The following is a 7169-nucleotide window of genomic DNA, read 5'->3' as shown; positions in this document are numbered from 1 at the left end:
TTTTAATTACCCTCACTGAAAGAAGAGAGGGTTGGATGGTTTTGTGCAGCCTGGTGGTGTTAGTTGGTGGCTTCTTGTTTTGCTGGTGAGGTTTTAATCTAGAAGCTATTCCAGCAGAACCTGTGCTACTGTGATATTTTTTGTGGGCAGCGAGAGTCCAGGTGGAAGGCAGTGCCCATTGGGTGGGATTGCGGAGGAGCTGGGGAGGCACCCTGGAGCCACTTTCCTGACCTTGAGACTCACACTAGGCTGTAGTTAAGGCAACGGTGTAATGTTCCAGGTTCAGGTTTTGCTTCAAGAGCCCTTTTCATTTTAGAAATTCTTACTTGAAGAAGAGTAACTTTGGGTTACAGGCTTGTCCTGGGCTGGTCTTAAACTTGATGGAATTCAGCTTGTGGCTTTATTTAGCTGTCTTTTTAGCTTTAAAAGGACTGTTTACATCCTAAAATTCTGCTGTTAAAATCTCATGAGTTACACTGCCATCTTAAAAGGAAAAATCCTGCATGCTTCATAATTTTAATGACCTTTTCCCACTGTCAGCCCCCAGTCTTCTTTCCGTGAGCTAACATTGCCTCAAAGCTCTCATGGTGTGACTTCAGTGGAAGAGAATCTCACATTATAAAGGGAGGCAGGTTGAAGAGAGATGTATCAATAAATAAGGAGAAGTTCTGGCCAAAGCAGGGGAAAAAAGCTGCTTTATTTAGAAAATTTTGTCTGTATAGAAGACTCCAGCTTGCTGGAAGATTTGTGTGTTTAAGATTTTAATTGTAACATGGAGAAGGAGCAATAAATGTTCTGGGTTTATTTTGTCTCATAAGAAACTTAGGTATGTTAAAGCTGAAGGATTTTTTTCCCTCAGTTTAGGTGATCTTTGGTGCTTCAGTCCATGCAGACTGGTACTGACCCAGCAGCCTCCAGAAACAGGAATGTTCTTTCTAAAACTGTGGTAATACACACATCCTTTTCATTTAACCTGCTGGTGGGTGACTCTCCTCTCTTCTCACTCATGATTTGAGTTGGCTGATTCTTAACGAGTATTTTGCAAAGAATACATTATGTAGATATATTTATATAGGCATACTCAATGGATTTATCAGCATGTAAGTAACTTTGATACATTTATGGCTCTCAGTGCTGATTTCTTCACTTCAGCTGACTAAAAACGTCTGGTTTAGTCTTTGTGTACCAAATCTGCTTTATGTTTTGGAAGAGGTTAGGCAAGTAGCTTTGCACAGGAGGCAGGGGCTGTGCACTTAGGTATGCCTTCGTCTGTGAGAAAACCAGCTGGATTTCTTCCTACTGCTTGAAGTCATGTGAAGTGGTAGTGATGTTTAGATGAAGGGAGGCAGAGGGAAGAGGAATGTGTCATCAGACCTGTTGCTGGGGACCGGCTGTGGCCCTGCGAGTGGTAGGGGCTGGGCTGAGGAGCCACATCCAGCTATGGCACGAGAGAGTGCTTGTGCAGCAGCTGGCAGGAGAAACTGGGAGAAACCCGAGAGGAGATAAACCACAAAGGAGAACGGTTGGAGGAAATAGTAATGAGTTTAACTTCAGTGGAAAAATGGCACTGGAAGGAGGGAAGGGATTGGTTCATTGGCTGCAAGATACCAAGAAATGATGATTCACAGGAAAAGTTTTGCCTTTGAGCAGATCGAATAGCACAGTAATATTCGTGCACCCTCCCTTGGAGGCTGTTTAATTTAATTGTAAAGTAAAACGGGTTTATTTGTTGACGCAAAATGGAAGTAGCACCAGATTCCCTACACTCAGCAGCACGGTGTCTGGAACTGTTTTCTGTAAATGGCTTCACTGTCTTTTCTGAAGACTTTGCACCCATGGAAAAGATCCGTTTGGGAATGGAACTGATGTTAATGGGGGGGGAAGAGATGGTAAGTAACCAAACAGAGCTCCTTGAGTGTTTTACGTATGTACATCTGTCATAAATCTGGGTGATTCTGGTAACAAAGCATCCATGCCTATAATTCATATGTACAGCATGCAGTTTTGTCTGCACAAGAAATATGATTGAAATTTCTTGGAAATAAGTGCTGATAGTATAGCAGTTGGTACTGGTAGGCTGTAGCTATGTACTTAATGATCCAACATCCCAGCAACTAGCTGGATAGTGAAGGCTTGGAACCTGGCAGCGTTATGGCCATTGCTGTTCAGCCTGGAGGTGGCAAGACCTCTTGTGTTCAGCAGACAATCAATTGCTTGTTTGTGATCTGCCAGAGCCCACAGAAGAGTCGTCTGACCCATGCACAGACCAGGTGATAAGGCTACCTATCAGGACTCGGGTTTTAAAGGAAGGCCACTGGTATCCTTATCTTGTACATATGAAGCAGATGTGTCTAGCTTCAGTACAGCCAACCTCTGGCATATTTTTCATCAGGGACTGGATGAAAACCGTGCATCATTCAGATGTCAGGCTTCATTTAGGCCATTGGTCTGTTGCAGGGGCATCCCTCCTCTGTCCCTTACCCTATATCAGCTGGGTATGGCTGATTTGGTTGGCTGCTTTTTCAAATATTTTGTGGTGGTTTGTCTGAAAAATCCTCAAAAGCCTCTTTCAGAGGAGCATGTAACACCTCAATCCGCTCTGCTTTATGTCACTATGTGCTGGTTCTCTTCCCTGTTGCTGCTGGGACTGGAATTCTGTCTGTCCCTGCATTTCTGGTTCTGTGAATAGGGCAGGACAGGATGTTTGCCAAAGGTGGGTAACAAACACAGCCTAGGCCGAGCCATGGGATGGGAGCAGGTACATAGGATGGATACACAGGCCGGAGCAGAAAAAGGAAGGGAATAGGGGACAGCACTGCAAGGAAGATGCCCCTCTGGAACGCACAGGGAAAGCCAGAAAAAAGCCCCAGTGAGAGAGTAGGGGTACTGGAATGACCCAGCTGCAGCCCTGCTGGGCAGTGGGCTCTGTGTGTCCCCACCAGGTGCTGGGTGCTTGTCCTTCCCTGCCCTCCCTCAGTGCCAGCCGGGCCCCAGCTGTTTCCATTGCACAGCAGAAAGCAAATTTGTTGTTATCTCCATTCAGGTGATAAGAGAAACGAAAAGCTGTGTCGGAGCAGTTGCAAGGAGAGCCGAGGAGAACAAGTCGGAGAGCAGGCAGGGGGAGAGGAGGCATGGGGTGTGTTATGGTTGGCACGTTGTATGTGCTTGTGTTCTCAAAATGAATACCTTAGTGCTTCCTGCAGCACTGGTGCCTGGTGTGATGGGGACCCTTGAGATCTCTGGAGATCAGTTAGTTTGTAAATAGGTGACTGCTGCTTAAAAGGGGAGCTCGTTAAGTAGCACTGTGGAAACTTTTATAATGTTCCATACCTGCTCTTATAAATAGCTTCACGAAATGAAAATGTTGAATGGATAGCTCTGTTTGTGGCAGAGTTGTGGTTAAAAAACGGGAGCAAACAAGCAGTTAGAGAGGTTTGGAAGTTCTTGGAAATCGAAGACGTTTTAAACCCTCTATTTTATTTGCAGACTTGCAGTGCTTTGCTCATCCAAGAGATGCAATAGCAACGTGCGGGTGGAGGGCCTGACAGCATGAAGTATTAAAGCAAAAAAGATTGTACCTAAAGCAGCACGCACATCCTTCCAGTTCCAGCCCAAGCCCAAAGAAGAATAGGGTGCGTTATCAAAAGACATATTAAGTGTAAAATAATGTTTGCAACAATTAGTGGAACAGGCTTTACTCAGAGCTGCTGCTGTCTCTTCTTTCATGGCAGGCTTAGGGCGGCCCTGCAGATTTGGAAGGGAAGACTGTCTGGTTTTTTCACTGTCAGTTTAGATCACCATGATGTAATTCTCTCTAACACACCAAGAGCCTTTTGCTTGGCCTAGTAGAGATTAGGAATTAGTGCTTGCCTGTGGATATGTTGAGCCCCTGTTGCGTGTGCTATGAATAGGACAAAGGGAAGTTGTGCTTAAATAGCCGGGGTCCTATGGTGGCCTTTGGAAGTGGTGGTTAGAGTCAGGTATTTACTTTATTGCCTTTTCATAGCAATTGCTGCCAAGCCGGAGATTTCTTTTTTGGTAATTCTGAATTATTCCTCCTCCTGCAAACAAATAACTGGCTTCTCTGCAAGTTTGTTTGATTTTTATGAGCTCTTTGAGGTTTTTGCTTGTCACAATGATGCTAGCTTTTATGGGTTGCGTTTTCAGACTATTTATTGTAACCCGAGGACAGAAGGAAAGAAACATCTACCAAGTAGGAGTGTCTTGTGGAGTTATGTGATGTGGGGAGCAGAGCATACCAGAGCACATAGAAAGTTTATAAAAATGGAGCTTCAGCATTCCCTTTAGTCTTCGTTATCCAATAAACATTGGTAACTGAAGAATCTTCAGAATCCTTCAAGGGGCCACGAATCTTGCTTAGCTTTTTCTGTGTGATATCAGGAATCAAAGGAGCTGAGCAAGAGATAAAAATAAATAAAATTATGTCTTTAGTTTGTTGTTTTTCTGACTGTTTTGTTCCATTTGCTTTGTCTCCTTACCTAATTAAGTGAAAAGAAGTGGCTGTTGTCTTTAGAAGCTGCTTTAAGTGGCTCCTCACGTTCTGGCCTGCAAAAGAGCAGCCAAACGTACCTGTAGGAGTGCGTGGGAGAGCACAGCAGCACATTTAAGCTGAGGGGCTTTGAATGATCTGTGGCAGGTAATGCAAAAAAAGAGCAAGCTCGGGCCTTGCAAGTCCCTTGCCCTTCCATGCTACGTGATATGAGAGCTGCTGGCAATATTTCTTGGGGGAGGGGGCTGGGGGAGAAGTTGCCACGTGTTCGCTTTGTATTGTGATTGCCAAGGGAAAGGGAGCAGGGACACTGAAAAGGTAAGCAAAAGAGCTCCAGCCCAGTGGCCAAAGCAGAGTAAAGTAAAAGTTTCCTTTTGAAGAATAGGAAGGAAATAGTGCCTGCTTTGTTCTGCAGGATCTCTGCAATCCCCACGTCTTGGCTAAGCATGATATTTAACCGCAAGTGTCCAAACAGGCTTTGGGAGGTGGCTCCGGGTAATTATTGGCGGAAGATTTTATTTATTTTTTTTTTTAGTGCAGGCAGAACAGATAGTGCTGCAGCACTGCTCCAAAGGCACCTGTGTAAGACGAGCACACAGTGTGGTAATTATTTAAATGAAAAAGCACATTCAGATCAGCCTAACTGCCAAAATTGGGATGAAAGGTTGTCAGAAAACAAGAAACCTCCTTCACTACTGGCAGAGTCAGGCTCGCCCAGGAGCTTGGTGCAGCTTTGGAGGTTCCAGGAGGTGACGGAACAAACCCCTGAGCACCCAGTGTGACCAGCAGGGCCCCTCTGCCCCAGGGTCGGCTGCCTGCGTTTCTATGCCATCTCTTCTACTGTGCTGTGCATCAGGGAAGTCATTCTCTGGTTCTCTTCCCATTCTTGAGGCAAGTTTTGTTACTGCAAAGCAGCACAGGCTGTGTTCCATTTCGCTTTGTCTCTGGTGTCATGGGTCTCCCAGGCAGAAGACCTGAACTCTGGCTCTACTTCAAACTTTTCAGTTCTTCACTTTGCCTGCAGTCATCTCTGAAGTGCGGGTAGGAAGCTCACTTGACTGGTGCAGGTGTTATTTCTTTGTGAAATTACCAGACTTCTCTCCCAGAGCAAGTGGGAGGACTGCCCCTGACCTTTGCTTTGTGGTTGGATCGATTTTATTCAGCTGTCCATTGACTTTCTTCCTCATCTCTGAAATGGCATTTGCTTTGCGATAGCACCTGGCATCCAAACAACCTGCCATGGAATACCAAGTCCACAGAGCAGATCAGACTGTGCACGCAGCCAGGGCAGCCGAGAGAATCCCACCAGTCAGTGCAGTAAATTGGCAGCAGGACCAGGAGTGGGGCTCGGTCTCTGGACTGGTCAATGATAACCACTGGGTCTGGTGCCCTCGCAGTACTCCAGTGCCTGCTTTGCCCTGAACTTGTCTTTTTCTCTCCCTGCATTCACAGAGCTTAAAGCTACTTGTTCATGTTAGAACTCCATTGCCACCAGTGGGTTGCTCCTGTTCTTATGCACTTTGCTTGCTCTCTCTGTGTAGAGCGCCCTGTGGCAGCCTCAGAAGGGCAGTGTATATGTTGTTTGCTAGCTGAGGATTGCATAACTTTGTTGTCAGAGCGCCCAGGAAATAAATTCGTCTTTTGAACGAGCTTTTTGGCATGAGAGATCTGCAGAGGTTAATCACCTTGCTCCAGTATCTGCTCAGCTCTTCTGCTTGTGCAAGAGGAGAGCTGCCCTCTATAAACAGCACACTTACCAGGAGAAAGGCAAATGGTGCTGTGCTCCCGTGGGACCTCGTATTTATAGCACTGGGTTACCAGAGACACAACACCTGGCTGCATGCCTTCCTGCCACCTCCCTCCCCAGTCGCAGCACCGCTGATTGCAGCTGGGCTTAGCAGTGGGCTCACATGGGCTGCAGTTTCCCCATTGGATGTTCACAGCCTTCTGAAGGTGGTGAGATTGCACCAGGCGCAGCTGAGGGCAGAATTGTTTGGGCTGGTCGTGGTGTATGAGTGAGGAGAAGAGGAGGTGGGCTCGGGTGCCTCTAGAAGTTGCAGTAAGAAAAGAGAATCTGGTCTGAAAGCCACTGGGATGCGTGCAGCACGGTCTCACCCAATGCAGGCAGTTTTTAGGATGTTGTTTTATGTATGCTCTTTGTAGAGGTGTGAGAAACGCAGAAGGGTCTCCATAATTTGATACTTAACTTCAACGTAATAAAGGTTTTCCAAAGTGTGCTATGGGAGATGGCAAGGTAGGCCGTAGTGATGGCTTCAGAGCAGCATCTCCCGCTCTTTGGATGGGAACCCAAACGTGCTCTGGCACACGAGCGCCCCGTGTCCTAAATCCTCTCTTACTGTGCTTTTTAACGAAGCAAAGGACTTCTTCATCCCACTTCTGCCGCGCTGCCGCCGGGGGACGTGGGTGTTTCGGGGCGGTCCTTCGGCGTGCGCAGAGAGGGGTGAGGACCCAGAGCACAACCGGGCGCTGATGTGTACGGCTTTAGCGACGTGGGGCCGCACCGAAACAGGAAATCGAGTCGCGGCACAGGGGGAGCGCGCTCGGGTTGCTTTCCAGAGAAGTTTCTGGCGAGGAAAGTAGGGCTCTCCTCTCGACACAGCGTACAAGAAGCGGCCGGGAGAAATCCCCGACAAGCTGC

The sequence above is a fragment of the Meleagris gallopavo genome, chromosome 11 (genome assembly GCF_000146605.3).
Source record: "Meleagris gallopavo isolate NT-WF06-2002-E0010 breed Aviagen turkey brand Nicholas breeding stock chromosome 11, Turkey_5.1, whole genome shotgun sequence".
NCBI lineage: Eukaryota > Metazoa > Chordata > Aves > Galliformes > Phasianidae > Meleagris > Meleagris gallopavo.
This window is presented reverse-complemented; position numbering follows the sequence as displayed.